Consider the following 17404-nt stretch of genomic DNA (forward strand, 5'->3'; position numbering starts at 1 on the left):
AGGAAAGGGTATGTTACGTCTCTCGCTCCTCTCCTTTTTTGATCTTATTCTTTCAATAAATTAAGTTGTTATACGCGCTTCGTCTGTGTTGTCCATGTTTTTCTTGTCCTCAACTTTGCAGCGCCAAAAATCTTTCAACAGTATTTTCTGACTAGCCCCCACCCAAGCCCTTCTGGTTGGAATCCATAATTGCTCGTGTATGCATTCAAATTTCTGCAAATTATCCTTTACCTTGTTCAGCCTGCCTGTTTTTTATGTCGGCCACGACGACTAGCTTTATCGTAGCATAAGCGGTTATAATAACCAACTACCCATACGTCACTCTAACGTAGAAAGGTGTGTGACTCGGCTATAGTCCATAGCTGCGTTAACAGCGTGGGAGAGGCACAAAGACAAGGAACCTACGAGGACTGGTGCTGACTTCCAACGAAAAATTGATAACACGGTACATAAAAAACGAAAAGAAAATTCACCGACGATTACGACAATGCCTATTGCAAATTCAGAGTGCAGCTTCGTGTTGGGGCAAGGCCAACTGTGTTTGAAGTTCTGGCTTTCTGCGAGGTATCGACTACGCCAAAATCATAATTTATGTGAGGTATGAGAGCATCCATTGCGCCATCATTCGTTATTCTGCGGAAAAGCGAGGTGCCCGCTACAAATCTGTAAGGTATCATGCACACTTTTTTGATGCTGCATGTGATGAAAATAATAATGAAAAGTAATATCTGAGCACTTTCCGGTGGATAGGAAGCATTAAACGATACACTGGTTGTGCAATTAGCATCGTGTGATGACTGGTTGGTATATTACTCTTCTATCACGCTATTATACATAGGTTAACGGTATTCCTTGCACGACATGACGCCTGTATAGGGTCATTTTGCAAATGAGTTTCAAGCACCAGCGTGGCTTTTTTTTATCGGTCTCTCGCACTCAGGACGCAGTTAAAATCACCAAGTAATACAAGCTTCCTTTCCAAACTAAAGTGCCCTTTAACTTCGAAAAAAAAAACAGCATGCGTTCCTCACTAGAGTTCGGCGCATAAATACACACAATACGCCACTGCTAATCATTTAAGGTTGGTCACCACCTTCGAGAAAAAGCGTTACACTTTTAGTTAAAAGTTATAATTATCGTGTTGGATTGTAGGGCTTAGGTAAATTTAAACTTTAAAATCATGAAATTGCGAGAAATGTAAAACATGAAATTTAAATAAATCAAAATTTGCCAAAATATGCGTGTAGCGCCAACAGTCATAACTACAAACTCTTGGAGCAATTAAACGCAACTTTGCAGGTACGTAGTGAGGACAATGGTCTGTGCATCTAACCTCCACGATCACCAAATCTCTAAGCTGAGGGGCGTTATCCTAAAAAGACTGATAAAGTTTATCGAAGTGTACTGTGCAGTAGACGACACGGACAACTAGAAGACGGTCTTGCGACCAGCCTTTGGAGGCACCAGAGACTCCGGAGGAAGAGGCTGGAGGAAGGCAAACTTAACAGAGGTTTTATTTGCATGGGCAAGCAGTTTGTTTCTACATGACGATTTCGTCCTACAGGACGAGGATTTCGTGCCGAATGAGCCCGCGGAGCTCGTTTTAAAGGGTCTGTTTCCCCAGATCCCTAGATGGGGGAATTTCTGCAAGTTGGGACGGTTCAATCGCGTCCCACACAACACTAATGAGGGTGCCACACACACTCGGCCAGGACAGCGTCGTCGACTGGGGCGTGGCCACCGCACTCTGCTGCTGTTGCACCAAAAGGTGCAACATGTGGTCCCCGCCATATGAAGGCCGTAGGGCGATGGGTCCCACGCTCGGACAGCCGGGCGCAACAAAAGGTCTGCTGCTCCGAAGCACCTCGTCGATCAATTACTGGGGCTGGTTGTCATCCGCGCGGACGCCGCTGTCTCGTCAACGTAGATTTGGCGACAAGAAACTATTATGGTCGTCTCGCCGAACTCGGATGGGCCGGACTGCACGGCGCCTCACGTCCCATCTCGGGAGGACAATTCAAGCGCTTGAACCATTGCCAATGCAAGCAGCGCTTCGGCGACGGGTTCGAAGAACAGGCGACGCCGCTTCCTTTTCAGCGCAGATGCCGATCGTAACAGCTCGTCCGCCGGCGGGAGACTGGACATGAGGGTGACCAGCCGTACAGGTTGCCCGAAGCGTCGTTGTTTGGTGGCGTCCTCCAGGCCACTGCTGATGACGCAACCACTGCCTTTCGCACTCGTTCCGCAAGGCCTCCTTCCGGGATCACACACACACACACACGAGCACAAGCACAGGAGAGCGCCCTGCCCGCACTAAGACACATCGAGTCCACAAGAAGCGCAATACAAAACAGCCTGCATTATACTGTGGCATACTTTTCTTCTTCTTCTGGCACGACGCACTTGGGACATAAACTAGTAGTGGGTAGTCTGCTGTGGAGAAAGAAGAAGTAGTTGGAACAATGGCGGAGATACATTAATAAACCGCGCTGTGTTTTCGGAACCGCGTTTCAGAGTGCTATAATACATTACAATTAAAACACAAAAACAGCGATCATAGTGTTCCTCTGAGTACTCACTGAAGCCCTGCATTGGATAAGGGTATAATCGGGCTTCGAGGGTTCAAGAGAAAAGTCCTCTTAAACCTCTTTATTCTTACGGCCTACTCAAGCCATCAGCGTTACCGTTAAGTTTTCCTCTGCGGTATTCCACATCAAAGGTATACTGCTGAAGTGCCAGACTCCACCTGAGTAAACGGCCATTCTTGGGCGACATGTTCTGCAGCCACTTGAGCGGGCAGTGATCAGTCTGAAATGTGAATCGGGTGCCTGCAAGGTAGCACGACAGTTTTTGGGCAGCCCACACCACGCAGGCGCACTCCTTCTCGGAGGCACTGTACGCCTCCTCCCGAGCAGTTAGCGTACGGCTTATGTACACAATGGGATGTTCTGCCCCTGCCCCGTCACACTGACAATGTACTGCTCCCATGCCACGGTAGCTAGCATCGCATTGCACAATGAATGGTTGGTCATAATCAGGTGCCTGTAAAATGGGGCGGCTGATGAGCACCGACTTCAAATTTTAGAACGATTCCTGCTTTTTTGATCCCACACCAATATGATGGGCTCTTTTTTCGCGGTTAATCTGTCAGCGGGCTCGCCAACTCGGAATAGTTCCTTACGTAGTGCTGATAGTAACCCGTGAGCCCCAGAAAAGCGCGTACGTCAGTTTTCGTTTTGGGTCGCGGGTAGAATGCAACGGCCTCCACTTTTACTTCACAAGGCATCCGACGTCCTTGCCTGACTACATGTCCCAAGTAGCTCACTTGAGCCCCTCCCAACTTACATTTTTCTGCCTTTACCGTCAACCCCGCGTTCCTCAGACGCTCAAATACTTTCCTTAAATGATTGAGATGCATCTCCCAAGAGTCTGAAAAAACGATGTCATCAAGGTAAAGCAAAGCAAAGTCGTTTAAGCCATATAGCACCCTGTCCATGAGCTTAGAAAAACAAAACGGGGCATTTTTGAGCCCGAAACTGAGCATAAGTGGACGGAAGGAATTGAAAGGTGTTACGAATGAGGCGTAGCGGCTTGCTCGTGCCGTCAATGGCACCTGCCAATACCCGCGAAGGAGATCAAGAGTAGAAATGTACCGCGCCTTACTGGCGGTCTCTATCCTTTCCTCGATATTAGGAATATGATAGAGCTGATCTCTCGTCTTGGAGTTCAGCCGCCGATAACCTATGCATGGACGCTGCTCCTTACCGGGAACCTCCACCATGATCAAGGGAGAAGCGCAGTCGCTATCACCCTCCTCAATTATGCCGAACTCTAGCATCTTTTGAACCTCCTTTCGCATCATATCTCTCTGTTTTGGAGACACGCGGTACGGTTTCGCTTTGACTGGCTCATCGGACGTCAACTCAATATTGTCACGATCAATAGCCGACAGGACGACAGAGGACAAAGAAGCGAGAAGCACGAGCTGCAGCTGTGGACTCTCTGAGGAAGACGACGTTGAGGCGTCTGCTCTTTTTTGTTATCTGAATACAGACTTGTGTTTCCTCGTCGCAACGTGGTCCTGTTTCTTGTTATTTCCGCGTTGCGACAATATCATGCAATATCCCATCTGTTCTTCCCGGTTTATCTGAAAACAAACCCTCGAACTCCTCGATCAGGCTCTTCAAGTCCTGAACTTGGTCACCTGTTAGATCAGTGTCACTAATCATCTTTTCTATTTTCGCACTCGTTGCTTCTGAACGATCTAGTTCTCCGAAACCGGGAGGACACTCTACGGGCATCTCTTCGTAGCCATTGAGTGAAAGGCATACGACGGCCTGTCTCTCGACGTATGGTTTCATCAAGTTTACATGACATATTTTCACTCCCTTCCGACGCCCTCCAAGCTTGACTGCGTAGTTAGTCTCTGACAGTTTTTGCACGACCTCGGCCGGACCCTCCCATTGTACTTCAAGTTTGTTGGCCCTCGAATGCCGCAGCAGCATCACATGGTCGTTCACCTTGAACGCGCGCTTTTTGGCGGTTCGGTCGTCGTACACTTTGGCTTTAAGCTGCGACGCGCTCATACAAGCCTCAGCCAATTTCCGTGCTACGCTGATTCTTTTGAGCAAACGGAGAACGTACTCGACGACTGTCGTCTCTTCTTCGCTTCCTGACCACATCTCCTTAAGCATGCGGAGAGGCGATCGCAGTTCGCGGCCATACACCAAATCCGCCCGGCTGAACCCCGTCGACTCGTGCGGTAATGTGCGCAACGCAAACATAGCTGCGGGGAGACAGCGTTCCCAATCGCGAGAGCTCTCCCTACACAGAGTCTTCAGCACTCGTTTAAGCGCTGAATGTAAGCTCTCTGCACTGTTTATCTGGGGATGATGTATAGAGCTATGCATTATTTTTATTCCACATCGCTCCAGAAAGGTTGTCGTTAAAGCGCTTGTAAAGACGATTCCTTGATCCCTTTGGAGTTCTGCTGGAAAACCCACGCGAGAGAAAATGCCCAGGAGCCCGTCAACTATTTCAGACGAATTAAGTTCCTTCAGCGGAATAGCTTCCGGGATTTTAATGGCGGGACAGATCAGAGACAGTATGTATTTATGCCCCGACGAAGTCGTTGGCAGTGGTCCGACTGTGTCTATGACAACCCGACGAAATGGCTCCGTTATTATGGGAACTAGCTTGAGCGGTGCTTTCCACTTGTCATTGCGTTTCCCTACGCGCTGGCACACATCGCATGACTTAACAAACTGTTCTGCGTCGCGGAAACATCCGCGCCAGTAAAACTCCTGCAACAACCTTGCTTTAGAGTTCTTTATCCCCAAGTGCCCTGACCACGAGTTATCAAGGGCCATGCGTAGGATATCTTCCCTGTATTTAGCTGGAACTACCAGTTGTTCAAACGATCTCTGACGCCTATCTTGATACGCACGATACAAGATTCCATTCTCCTTAAAGAACTTCACGTTCTTTCATGCCACGCCTTGCTGCTGATCTGTATCGAGTCGCGTAATACTTTCGTCGGCTGTGTGCTCTTCGCGCATAGTACTGGCACTGATACCTCGCAACCTCTGGAACGCGAGCGAGCTCGGTTCTACTACTCCTCCCATTTCAACACTTGCAGCCGCATTCGCTGCTGAAGCCTCCGTGCCTCTCTCCTCAGAAAGAACTCCTGCGATACCTATCCTGCCGTCGCCGAGCGCGTTTGTCTCTTCAATCTGCTCGTGCGTGAGCTTAGCTGCCACTTCTCGGGCCTTGGATCGCGTGAGAGCCAAGACTGTCCCCTCACAGAAGTTCAAACCTTTGTCTTTCAAGAGTTGATCTGATTTGTTTGAAAATAGGTACGGGTACTGAACAGGAAAGTTCTTTGACACCGCCGCTTCCGTCTCCAACCTACCAAAAGGGCCCTCGACGAAGACCCTAGCAACTGGCAAACAGACACTCTGAGTCTCAACCACTTTCCTTATCCATGCGCATCCACCCGTATAATTATTCGCGCCTATTAGGGACGAATGAACAACGTCAGGCGTCTCCGCGCAATCCCTCAGTACTTTGCATTCTTTTCCATTGACCGTCAAGTTATGCATATACGGTGCTAACAGTTTATCGTCCTCCTCGGTGTTACTCACGTACGAGAACACATTCCTGCGTTGTTTGCGAACTGCCGCAATGTGTCCCGGGCGATTGCAGCCGTAGCAAATCATAGGTCGCCTCTCCTCAAAATGCCTTCTGTCCTGTTTGTTTTGTGCCCCCGCGCCTTGTTCATTATCCTGCTCTTTCCTCTTTGCGGACGAGTACTCCCCTTTACCCCGCTGTTCTCGCGGGCCTTCTCCGACGGCGCCGCCTTTGTGTCCTTTATTCCCGCCCCACGCATTTCTCGGTTGGAAAGTGAGCGCCGCGGGCCTCTTTGACTTCTGTTGTTCCCGCTCGTTTAGCCTACACTCTTAATCATGTCCTGCTTAAAGTTGCAGTCTATAGCCCGGAAACGAGACGAAAAATCTAACGCCTATAGACTGTTTGTTTAGCCGGTACAACCTGTAGGCGGCGCCGCCCGTAGCCGTCCCGCGGCGTAGTAGTTTTCTCAGCGGCTCATCTCATAGGCGGGACTCAAATAGGCCGGAGATTTTTCGTCTCGAATCCCGGCTAGTTACGAGGCCGGCTATGGAGATCTCCTCGCTCCGCCTGAGCCTAGCTACGGTGTGTCCCAGCTACGGCACGTCCTAGCTATAGGCGGTGTATGAAGCGACGAAACAAAAAATTGATTTTAAGTCCCCCTTTAAGCTCTAATCGGGGATTTGAAGGCTGAGACACACATTTTATGACATACATAATCCATATACACATATCACATTCAGAAGTAAACCACAGAAAAATTCACAACAAACACTCCCGGATTCGAACTCGCGAACACTCGATCAGCAAGCGCGTACGCTAACCACTACACCACGTCACGCCGCGGCGAGATTAGTAAAAGAACGGGGGTTTATATCTACCAATGGGTAGCTACACACTGGCCAGCTGCACTGGCCTATTAGTGCAGGGGAGATCGTTATTATACATGCAGCGTTAACGGATACGTAAGGAGACATTTTTTTAAACGATATTTGTGAAAATATATACGAGGTCACTCAAGTTATTGCTCGGAGCATGCTTGAAGCGAATTTGCCTGCTTGGTATAAAATATAAAACTGTTCCGCATATATCTGGCACTGGCACCTCGGAATCCTAGCGTGCATAATACCCGAGTTCTATTCACGTAAGCCGCCAGCATGTTGCCTTTCGTGGATTGAACGAGTTTTCAACGTCAAGATTCGCTTGCCGTGGGACGTGAGCTCGAAATCCATCCGTGCCAACCGCACAGCGACGTAGCCGTAGCAACGACGTAGCAACGACGGAGAATAGCCGTGTTCTAAGTAACGTCGCTGGCCGCTTCGCCGCCGATGGTTACCGGGCCGGTGGCCGATATCGTCACTAAGCCTATTCAGTTTATTTCGAAGCCGTAGTCGACGGTGCTTCAGAACAAAGCGCTCACGCTCATATGTCAGGATCTTTTACTTCTTACCGTTGTTGGCTCGACCCTCTCCGCGTAATAATTACACACTGAGATGAACATGCGCTGATAACCGTGGTATTGTCGGCAATATGCATAATATGCGAACACGCTCGAGCAGGTGCGGTGTGCCGCGCACGCACTGCAGATGAACTTCACTTGTAAAGGAACTAATCTTGGTTCTAAACGTTGGATAGTGCACGTCGCTTCCCCTCAAACGACTGACACTATTCCCGCAGATATTATTTTTGCTTCAACAGAAAGCGCAGCCCACGTTTCGGTCGACCATGGAAGCGAGGAGGTAGAGCTGACTGCATGCAGCTTCGCGGTCGCTCGGCGGACTGCGCCGCGGAAGAAATGCCTCTCACATGCGCTCACTTTGGACGACACTCGCGCGACAGACGTGACTCGTGAAGTCGACTGTCCACGCTAAAGACATGGCGGCTCGCCATTCGCCGTTGTCTGGCACGCAGTGCGCAGGCGGAAATTGGCTGTTAACATGAACTGGATCTTATATCCGGCAGTAGTTATCGCCGAAATATTTGCGACGTTCTGTTACGACTCCATCAGTGGCCATCTTTTTTAGAACATCTCCATTAATGCTGGTATAGCGGTCCCGCCGCGCAATTTAAATCACCTCATACTCGTCTCAAAGCGGAGAATTTGCTAAACTCACACGGGATGATACAATATTTTTTCACATAAGTTTACTAGAATATTTTCTGGAAGCGCGAGTCCATGCAATGTACTATACGCAGTATTTGTGCGAAAGGCACCTTCATGGACATGCAGTGCCTGACTGTACACAAGTTTCACCTTTCAATGAATTTTTGGCATATTTCGCCACGATTAATACGGCGGTACACGCAAAATTGGCGAGCTACATCCACACAGCTGCATGTGCATGCGCACGCGACTAGGGTATGTTAGTTTGTTGTGAGTGCATGGGATAGCCTTCTGGGGTTTTTTACTTGTACACGCACTTAATTTTAATGTGCGGATTACTGAGAGGTGTTGCGCACACCAGAAATCCAGAACGTAGTATAGTGGTGCATTAATGGAAAATGAAATTGACACCATCGAGTAATAGGTTCTAGTGTTGCAGAGCTATGCGCAGATGCTAAAAGACAACGCATGGTCTATGAAGGATGCAACTTTTGGGGCAAGCTGGATTTTTAATTTTTTTATTGGGCACATACAAAGCGGTTGCGCCTGAGTGTGGCAGTCGTCACGATGACCTTAAACTGCTAAGCTATGATGTATTATCCCAAGAAAGTTAACGTAGAGTGGCCATTTGTCGAACATGAGGGTGTTTAACGATTTCTGAACTTTTTAGGCCAATGAAGCGATGTTATTACGAGGTACATCCACCGGCGTGCGCACTTCGCGCTGGCACATATGTAGTACGTTCCAGAGGACGGTAATTTAAGTATGCAAATATTGTTTTCCAGACTTAGGCACTGCTTACCATGTATTTAGGAGAAAAGTGTGAACGGTTTTGCGAAATCTAGAAACCTCGTGGAAGCTCTACTGCTCGCACTTGAGTTCGACAACATGCCGTTGCTTTTAATAGAGCATTAAATTAGATATGTACATTTCACGGCAAACGATTCGCGCATTTGTCCAAGGAAGCATTTTGTTTTTCATCATTACCAACCTATTTTATGTCCACTTGAGGGCGAAGATATCTTCTCTAATCCCCAATTGATCCTATCCAGCGTATTCATTATTATTTTTTGTGTGTTTGTGGCATGCACAAGAACCAAGAAAGCAGTCAGGTTGCGGTACCCATAATGCGGACTCCCTTGACGTCAAGTGGCACGCCGTGTAGTGGTTGATTGTTGGCTAACGGAGTTTTAGAATTGTGTACGCAGACGTTGCGTTGGCTGGGCACGTACGCTATATTGTATTCGTAAAGTTACGTGCGTGTATACCAGTTCATGATGACTGAGGGGCGCGAAAAAACGGCACAAGCGCGTCGTCCCGTGTACTTCTTTTCGTTGTGTGCCGTTTTTTCGCGCCCCTCAGTCATCATGAACAAATACCAACTCGCCCAACTTCTTACTTTACTGTGTATACCAGTGCCTAGTCTTTGACAGATGCGCAGTGGCAACAAACACAAGAAATTGTGCACACGAAGCTCTGAGTACCGAATTTTAATAGTGCCTAATTTTAAGCACTTGGGATTTTTTGAACGTGAACCGATTACATCACATAGGAGAGCTTTTACGCTCAGTTCCCCCTTGATGGTTACTTAGAGTAACCACTACAAGTAACTTGGAAACTATAAGCATGAAGTGTGTTTCGACAGGCGTATAAAACTTCGCATTCCTTTTTTTAAGTAACGGCGGTTAAAGCATGGTCGCACCATGTTCCTCGTAAATGTATCGTTCAGCGGAATCATTTTCCTTGAAAATGACTTGACTGGCCCTATCAGCTTCATAGTTCAACAGTACCTGCTGGGTCTAGCGTGTATAAGCATGCGAGAAACAGGTACTACTCACGTGTAAAAAGAAGTATTTATTGTAAAAAAATACAAACAGCGCTAAAAGCAATGCTCAGAGCTGAAGGAAACGATAAACGTGACATGCGATGTTTTTTCGGACAAATATATTCTGGTGGTTTTGATCGTTTCAATGATCGTTTTTGATGTTTCAATGATCGTTTCTTTTGATCGTTTCAATGTTTCTTGAGCAGCTTCCCGCCGGCAAAACACCTGGGAAACAACTGGGTATTTCTCATTGCACTCTGCACAAGACGAAGCATTGAGCATACCCAGTTGGGTATGTGAGGACCTTAATATAGTACATCGTCAAGCACAAATTTCTCTAGAACTGTGCCAACCGAACGTTTCAAATTCTCTTGCACTTGATCGCAGTAGAAAGCCTTGTTGTCGTACTCCCTCCAAACTCCGGAGTCAGGCGATGGGCAGGCTGCTGGCATGTCATCCTGACGAAACAAAAAAAGCAAGAAGACACATTCGACGTTATGTTCTTAGATCACCTGCCCTTTTTGCCCATCACACAAAAACTTATACTTGGGAAACGGTTGTTCTCATTCTGTTATACACCTTGTTGAATTTTCTTTAAATAGATAGCGTCACAGAAGTTGGAAATTACAAAAGTGTTTTCGGAAGCTGCTAATGAAGCTTTCTTATAGTATTTTAACCATAACCTTACCACAGTCATGAAAGAAAGCTTAGCATCATTTCCTCAGAAATACTCGTCGACCTCCACGAAATAAATACATGCGGGCATTGAATATCTGACCGAGGATGACTTTGACTTTGTTGAGCTTCTCCATGAAACTTTCAGTTTTTTAGAAGTGAAGCTCTGTTTCGAATGTCGGCTGCAAGTGAAAACCACAGCACAGTCGCAATTTATGAGAATCACGTACAAGGAAAGCAGTTTTACAATAGACTCACGATTCATTCGTTAATTAAATGAGATTTTTAGATGGGAGTGCAACGCAAAAAAAGAAAATGAATAAAAAACACAAGACGAAAGATCGTATGCACAGTTACGGCATCGTAAACAACACCACGGCCGGTGTTGCTGCTGCTACTGCTGGAAAACCTGCAAGGTGTGCGCTCCTTGCCAGTTGCTCGATAAAACTGCGCCTGGCTCTTGTGTCAGAAGGTTTTGTCACCTGCAAAGGTATTAAAATTCTGTGTATACTATCACGAGGATGAACAACAATTATATCCTTTATTACGACTGCTGTATGAATTTCACTTCTTTGTAATAACATTAACAATGATCAATCCAACATAAATAATAAGCTGCCAACGAAAACAACAATACGTTTATACAACCACGGTTATATATCGCTGTTGCATCGCATGAAATGATGGATGAGAGAACAATAATGCCATCAACTAGCTAACGCCTAAATTAAATATGACGCATTACTTTACCTTCATCGAGATCAGCAATTTGCACAGGCACCACAGCTGGTGCATGATGCACTGATGTACTTGTCCACACTTCACATGGCACTGCATAAGACCAATGGGCAAATTTGACCCGAAACCACAGAAATCAGTGAAGGGGCACAGTAAATACGCAAATGTATTCCCGAGCATGAATGGGGCTGGCTTTAAAACTTGTTAAAAATTAGGCAGCAAAACGCGTTTTAAAGACTTTCGCTATTCAGAAAGTCAAATTGCTGATTTTTCCTCCTAAAAACAAGAGATGCCGCTAGTCGTATCTATGAGCGCCTGATCCAATGAAACGGTACTAACGTCTTCGGTGCCCGTAAGTGCAGTTTTATTACTTTTTGATTGTGGAAAAACTTTTCCGCTTCCCAAAGGTAAAAAAAAAGAAATGTAAATGCGAAGTATAACGACCTAACATGAAGGGATGTCCGAACATCATTCAACTGCTAGCAAAAATATGCTTCCTTTGATTGCCGCATTATATCATTGACCATAAATGCATAGAACAGTTGCTAGCCGAAAGATAAGAAGCCATGCGAGAGCTAAGATTACACAGCTTGTCAAGCAACACGAAGTGATCATCTCAGTGACACCTGTCAAGAGCGACGAAAGCCTCTGAACTGTATGCGAGTTCACAATAAATGCGACCAGCACGACAACACGTGCGCGACTATAGAGACGGATGACGATTACAACAAAGATAAGTACTCACGAGTACTTATCTTTGTATATTCGCATAGTTACTCGTAAGCATACTCGCATAGTTACTCGTAAGCATACTCGTACAGTTATTTCAAAAGCCGTCAAAAGAATATTCTGGCAGCTCAATACCGTCATTCATATATATCAGCGCAAGCATGCAACAATGTGAACGCTAACAGCACGAGCATATATGTGAAGAAAGAAGAACACTCACCCAGGCGGGTACGATGCGCCGGGCTGTGTCCGCAGTGAGCGCACCAGCTAGACAGAAATGGCGCGAAATCGTCGTGTAATCCTGCGTCAACAGCCTGCGTGTAGCCAATGCACGTGCAAGGGGATGTCGCTATGTCCTCGCAACACCCCCTTTATATTGGGATAAGAGAATATTTCCATGGCGGCAGAGTACAGGCTCACGCGACACGCTCAACGAACCACACCAACCTATCAAACATCCGCCGCTGTCGTGGAATGCGCTACAACTAACCCATTTCGCGCTAAAAACGCAACCCCCTTCCCGTCGCACAATATCTTAGAACTCTCGTTTTTACCTCCTTCCTTTCTTTTCTCTGCGCAAAAACAGCAGAAGCGGAGCGAAACGGAGAGCGTAGCAGCCCCTATTCTCTCTCACGCACGCAAGAGAGAGCGCGTAGTTAGCTCTATGCGTATACCTCCTCGCAGCATAGCTCGCCTTTGCGGCTGACGCTGTCGGCGCATGCGTATACACCGACGCTTGCACCGACAAGTTATAACACGCGGGAGCATACTGAGCATACGCTGAGCTGTAGCCAGGATTCTCACTTACGCGGCCCACACCGACGCGCGACTAACAGTGCAGGCCGTCTATAAAGCGGCGGTGAAGGGTGCACGTTTTTTATATACGCTTGTCACGGCTAACTCCGTTTCGAAGGCCTACTATAGCCGGGAGTTTTCCTGAGTTTTGAAGCGTCCCGCCTACAGGGCATGAGTTAGCCAGGATTTCATTAAGAGTGTACGCGAGGCGTATTCTTCCGCTAACCTAGCAGCTGCCTGAATGGTCGCAGGGGTCTTGTCTTTAATCCAAAATTTCATAGAATCAGGAACTCCTTTATAGAACTGTTCCAGCCCTATTAACTCAATGACCCGATCATGGTTGCCGAATGCTTCGGAACTTTTCAACCATTCTATCAAGTTGGCTTTCAATTTGCAGGCATAGTCCGTGTACGATTCACCCGTCCCAACCGACGCACTACGAAATCGCTGCCGAAAGGCTTGAGCGGACAAGCGGAATCTTTCTAACAGCGCCTGCTTGACGTATTTGTAGTCGTTGGCGTCTTCGGCATTCAATTGTGCAACGCTGTCGGCAGCCTTGCATGGCAGTAACGTCAACAAAAGCTGAGGCCAGGCAGCAGCAGAACAGCCCATTTTCTCGCATGTTCTTTCGAAATTGACGAGAGAGAAGTCCTATGTCCTAACCAATTTTGTAGGATTGCATTAAATCCTTTATCTTAAAAGGGGGAGAGTTTACTGTGGTGTGTGGCACTTGCTGGCCTTCTGCTGTACTACTCTGCGGATCTAGTCTCTGCGGATCAGTCTGCGGATCTCAAGATCCATGCGCGTCATTTCTTTCTCATGCTCCTTTTCCTGTTCTATTTGCTTCTCATTGCTCTCAATCAACTCCCAACACTCCCGTATCTCATCCTCATCTGCGTCTATAGCCTGCATAGCCTGAATAATCTGAGGCTTTCTGCATATTCCGCTGACATCTACACCTAACTCCTTGCACATCAGAATCAGGTCTCTTATTTATCTTACTCAGGTCCATGATGAAAGCTGCTCTCTACTGAGAAAATAACCACAATTCCTAGGCAGTTATAAACTATCAAACTCTTAACAGGACTGGGCTAAGAGACTCGATATATCTCAGAGCAAAGCAAGGCACTCACCTTACACCGCGTGCTCGTGTTGTGCAGCGTTGGTCTCGCTCGTTGCAAGCCCACAACGTATTCGGTCCATCCCACCGCTTGCCATCCAGTTCTTGCGACAGGCCTTTGGAGGCACCGGAGACTCCGGAGGAAGAGGCTGGAGGAAGGCAAACTTAACAGATTTTATTTACATGGGCGAGCAGTTTGTTTCTACATGATGATTTCGTCCTACAGGACGAGGATTTCGTGCCGAATGAGCCCGCGGGGCTCGTTTTAAAGGGTCTTTTTACCCAGATCCCTAGATGGCGGAATTTCTGCAATTTGGGACGGTCCAATCGCGTCCCACACAACACTTAATGAGGGTGCCACACACACTCGGCCAGGTCAGCGTCGTCGACTGGGGCGTGGCCACCGCACTCTGCTGCTGTTGCACCAAAGGGTGCAACATGTGGTCCCCGCCATGTGAAGGCCGTAGGGCGATGGGTCCCACGCTCGGTCAGCCGGGCGCAACAAAAGGTCTGCAGCTCCGAAGCACCTCGTCGATCAATTAGTGGGGCTGGTTGTCATCCGCGCGGACGCCGCTGTCTCGTCAAGGTAGATTTGGCGACAGGAAACCATTATGGTCGTCTCGCCGAACCCGGATGCGCCGGACTGCACGGCGCCTCACGTCCCATCTCGGGAGGACAATTCAAGCGCTCGAACCATTGTCAAGGCAAGCAGTGCTTCGGCGCCAGGTTCGAAGAACGCGACGCCGCTTCCTTTTCAGCGCCGATGCCGATGGTAAAAACGGGGACAAGCGCAGTCTATCAACTGAAGGTTTATTTTTTGATATACTACATATATAAGCATGAAACAGAAAAAAGAAGATCCAAACAAAGCTGTTAACATCCCCGCCACGGTGGTCTAGTGGTGATGGCGCTTGACTGCTGACCCGAAGGTCGCGGGATCGAATCCCGGCCGCGGCGGCTGCATTTTCGATGGAGGCGAAAATGCCTGAGGCCCGTGTACTTAGAGTTAGGTGCACGTTAAAGAACCCCAGGTGGTCGAAATTTCCGGAGCCTTCCACTACGGCGTCTCTCATAATCGTATCTTTGTTTTGGGACGTTAAACCCCAGATATTATTATTAAAGCTGTTAACAACTTTCTCGGTTTCAGTGATAACACCGGTGCGCTCATCTTTGTGATTGCGCATGACTACTGTGCTTTCGCACTGCGCATGGCAAGCGCACCTGCTGATATGCTGAGCCAAGAAACCCTCACTGCCATTGCGTACATTACGTGCGTGCTCACGCACGCGGTCATTGAGGCAGCTCCAAGTCTTCCCGATGTAACACGCTCCGCATGATAGCGGAATTCTGTATACTGGCATTCGTGTCACATATGAGAAACTGGGTTTTATGCCTGACACTGCAAGAGCGTTTGGGCTTGTTGCTTGCACATGTCATTTTGGCAAGTTGGAAGAGCTATTAAGGTACGGAAAAAAACGACCTTCACGCCAATGCGTTGACCAACCTTTTTCATCTCGTGTGATAGCTGGTGCATGTTAAGTGATCACCGCGACTTTGTCACGTTTGCTTTTGTTCCTTTGCTCAGCACTCTCTACACTTCTGGGCTTTCTTTTCTTTGTTAAGGTTTCTGCCACAGAAACGAGAAGGGAATCCGAGTAGCCAGCTTCTTTTAGTCAATCCACTAGATTTTGGAAGCTGGTGTCCATCATATGGAAACAGCATCGACCTAGAGCGTTAGTGAAGCAGGAATTCACTATGCCTCTCCTAACCCCGAAGACGGTGAAACAGGGAAAGCAAGTTGTGGGCCGCTTGTCTAACTACTTTGACAGATGGGTGGAGATGGCCGATACTCCCAAAACGTATGAGGGTGTGCGTGACTGCATGGTTAGAGAACAATTCCTTGCTTGTTGTCACCCAAAGCTGCGCGTGTTTCTAAAGGAAAGGAAGCTAGGATCACTCGTTGAGGTAGCCGATTATTCCGACCAATACATGGAAGCTCAGGCGATCGATAATTTAGGACATATGGATAAAGACAGCATCAGAGGAGAGGAAGAGGAGACGAATTTTAAGCCCCGAAATAATGAGCATAGAAAGCAGCAGATGCAGGAACGGTGCTTCCTCTGTAATCGCCTTGGTCATCAAGCCCGTAACTGGCTTGCGGAATGCGGTGTACAACGGGAAAGAAGTTATTGCCAGGTGTGCAATATGAGAGGTCATAAGACTGAGGAATGTAGACGGAAACCGCGAGACCTAGTAGCAGCAGTAATAGCTGATAGAGACGCAGACAAAGACGGCAAAAAGGAAAGAGAGTTACCGAATATAGTGAGTGCAGCTGTGGCCTCAGCTAGCCTGAAAAATATTAATATGCCACTTGTGAAAGGGACAGTGAACAGCAAACATGTGTGGGTACTTCGAGACTCTGGTGCTAGTACGGAGCTAGTTAGAAGAAGTTTGGTCAGCGACAGGGAGCTGACAAGAAAAACGTCACGAGTTGTGCTGGCAGATGGGTCAAAGAGGTATTTGCCGAGGCCAAAATAATGTTAGACACTCCATATTTCACAAGGCGAGTAACTGCACTGTGTGCAAAGGAGCCCTTGTATGACGTGGTGTTGGTAATGTGAAAGGCGTAAGAACAGTTGACGACCCAGTGGCACAATGGAAAATGCCTAGTGCATGCATACGTGCTCTGCGTAGGAAAGGCGAAAGATGCAAAAAGGGATGCAACGGCGCCGAAGGAAACTTTAGGTAAGGGAGAGTTAGGACGAGAGATGAACACATCTGCAACACTCGATGAGTTAGGCATTCCCACAGCTGGGCTAGGTAAGCAGCAAAGAAATGATGAGACAATTAAAAATGCAGTATGTAGGATCGGAGAGAAGCCAATGAGTGAAGGAACGAGAACTGGTGTGGTGTACGTACTGAATAATGGCGTGGTGTACAGGAAGTTCGTGCACAATGGTAGAGAGTGTATGCAACTGATGGTGCCGGCAAGGTATAGAATAGCTGTATTGGAGCAGTGCCATGCCAAGGGGCATAAAGGAGTGAGGCGTACTGTAATGGCATTAACTAAAGTAGTGTTCTGGCCGGGTTTGCGGAGAGATGTTAAAAAGTCTGTCGAGGGATGTTGCAAGTAGATGAGCAAGCGAAAAAGAAATATTGTAATAATGCTCAGAGTGTGACAATTAAGGGTACCCTGCTTGTATGTTTGATGACTTTCCTCATGCAGTTTAGCAACACAAGAATTTTCGAGATAGCGAACTGTCGAATATGTTGAGTAGTCGGCATAGTGACT

The 17404-nt window shown here is 47.5% G+C and overlaps 1 protein-coding gene and 1 long non-coding RNA gene across 2 annotated transcripts in view; both read right to left on the reverse strand.

Moving 5' to 3' along the window:
• LOC119382222 (transient receptor potential cation channel subfamily M member-like 2) overlaps window positions 1-17404 on the reverse strand; it is a 307967-nt gene that overhangs the window by 187107 nt on the left and 103456 nt on the right. The window lies entirely within an intron of this gene.
• On the reverse strand, window positions 10765-12642 carry LOC125757300 (uncharacterized). Its single transcript, XR_007415228.1, has 3 exons — window positions 12418-12642; window positions 11481-11561; window positions 10765-10912 (listed from the first exon to the last, which is right to left on the reverse strand). It is a non-coding gene; the product is annotated as an uncharacterized LOC125757300 (long non-coding RNA).

The sequence above is a fragment of the Rhipicephalus sanguineus genome, chromosome 2, assembly GCF_013339695.2.
Source record: "Rhipicephalus sanguineus isolate Rsan-2018 chromosome 2, BIME_Rsan_1.4, whole genome shotgun sequence".
Taxonomy (NCBI): domain Eukaryota; kingdom Metazoa; phylum Arthropoda; class Arachnida; order Ixodida; family Ixodidae; genus Rhipicephalus; species Rhipicephalus sanguineus.